This window comes from Nannobrachium achirus (assembly GCF_963921795.1).
Source record: "Nannobrachium achirus genome assembly, chromosome: 5".
NCBI lineage: Eukaryota > Metazoa > Chordata > Actinopteri > Myctophiformes > Myctophidae > Nannobrachium > Nannobrachium achirus.
In genome coordinates, this window is record NC_137814.1 from 20,596,473 (window position 1) to 20,598,999 (window position 2,527).

The following is a 2,527-nucleotide window of genomic DNA, read 5'->3' on the forward strand; positions in this document are numbered from 1 at the left end:
AATGCCAAAAGAAAAATCATTGTCGTTTTAAATTACAAATTCTTGCTTTTATGTATTTATAAAATGATGAATTCATGATTGTCATGATTGTCAATGGTGTCAAAAACTAATTTATCTTCACATGAAATCACAACACTTTTATTAAAAATGTGTATTATGAATTTTATACTGTAACACTATAGTAACTTTTATTAAAGTTAAGTAATATATGCTTGATATATGTTCTGTAAAGATCACATGAATGTAAAATTAAAGTTATTGAAAAACTATTTCTATTTTTGTTGTCTTTATAGTGTGCATGCTTATAGAATACAGAATGTTCTTTGACTTTCACTGATTGATTTTCCTACAATATTTGATAAGACATTCAGTTTTACAACAAGAAAAGGTTATCATTATAATAAAATGTTCAAAAAGAAATAATAGGACAAATGAACACAAAACACGGGCTCATTTTCACATACACAGCATCAGTTAAAGTTTGCAGCAATTTATATTCCATTCCGATGGTGTCCCGCTCCAAAAATAGCACATATGTTTCAGTCTATTACATTATTCCAGTACCTTTGTAGTTTACAACATGACAAAACTAAAGGCAGTGAGTTGTTAAAAGTAAAAAAATGTTGTCTTACATTTAAGGTACATTGGTGAGAATAGGGTTCAAATGTAGGCCTACTATTTGGTATATACCGTATGCATTTGGTGTGTGATCTGTATTGCTTTGGCTCTATTGCAAACTGAAATGTATTTAGCATGTCTCCAGATATCTTTCCTCTCTTGACTCTTGACATCAGTGACGGATAGCTCCTACTCTATTTGCATTTAACCCCTTGTAAAGTGGTAGGTGCTGTAGAAGAAGCATAATAAAACAAAATGACAGCTGGGTTTCAGCTGTTAAAAATAACACGTTCTCATCACAAGGTCTTTCAGGACTGTACCCTACAATCTTACATTGTGTTGCGCATTATAATATGCCATATTGATGTCCTGGATACCATTCATCTCTCAATCATGTTCAAATTTCATTACCGTGTTACTGTAAAATAAGTGCTCTATGACTCAGTTTTGACCTTACTTCAAGTCAAACCATTCAACCTACTGTAAGAGTGTTTAATATTGTCACTGTCGGGCAGAAAAGTATCACATTTGTACGTTTTTCCATAAAGTAAAGCACTATCACACAATTTGTCACACAAAACTAGTGAAAATAGCAGATCTACAAGCACACAACGCCTCGTGATGCGAGGCGTTGTGTGCTTGTAGATCGGCTATTCACTATTTTAAATCCTTTTTAAAATGGTAAATACAAAATGAACGGTTTTGGACATACAAGGTTTCCACCCGACAACAACAATATGCTAAAACATTAAGTCCCTCGGTAGACATTTGGTAAGGGAAGCATCAACAACCACTCAGTTAGAATTTGGATCATTTACGACCCTGTCATATAAACATATCTCATTTGAGCACACAGCTGGTACCGTATACTAGACCCCCACGAGGCTTTACACATTTTACAAGCTTTTCATATTTTGCTAATACGGCAAGTAAATATCAAATATAAACAGAGCTATTGTAAAGGGAAATTACAACTCATATATTTAAATGGAATGGTTGCTTTGCTTCCCATAATTGTTATATAAAAATGGTTACGAAGGAATACATTGGACTTAAACATTCTTTTCTTACTTTACATACGTATGTGACATGTTAACAGTGTTAAACGACCCCAACACAAAAGGGTAATATAAAAGCTATAGTGAACGTATGAGTTGTAGCCTATAACAGTTTTTGCTTGTAGCTGCAGAGGTACTGTAAAGTATAGACTCATCATTTACAATGCAATAAATTACACTCTGTTGCAGGAATTGCAGGTATTAATTAATACTGACGAGTGACGACATACTAGAACTTAATTTCAAACTGTATCCGTATGTGCAGTGTGCTTCAACTTCCAGAGTTTGTGAGGTCAATTCCCTTTTAAAAGAAATCCTTACAACAATAAGTGAGGAGGTGGCATTTACCATTGCAAAATAGTAGGGGGAATAGTAGTCAGAAAACAGCTCACATGTGATATTAAAATTTGCTGCAGTTGTTAATGTAATTTGTTTGGAAATATAGAGCTACATTTATAAACTGAATATATAAATTGATATTGTTGTAATCCATATAGTTCCAGTCACCTGTCAAGGAAATGTGCTCTGCCTGTTTGACACCTGTCTACTCAATGGAAAAAATGGTGGCCAATAAACTGATCCTGCACAGCAACTGTTTCTGTTGTAAACACTGTCAAAAGAAGCTGAGGTAAGATGCTAACAATGAAATTAAATAGCTGTTTAAACAAATCACCTTTTCCAATCAGACTTTCTACAGTTTTTATTTAATTTATGGACCAGTTACACTTTCTAAAACAAATTATAATGTTAACATAACCTGGTATTTAAAAAGAGTAATGGGTAGAGTTACTATGGAAATCTTGACAAATTCTTTATATTTTCTCATTCTCATTATTCTTATTTTAAGAACA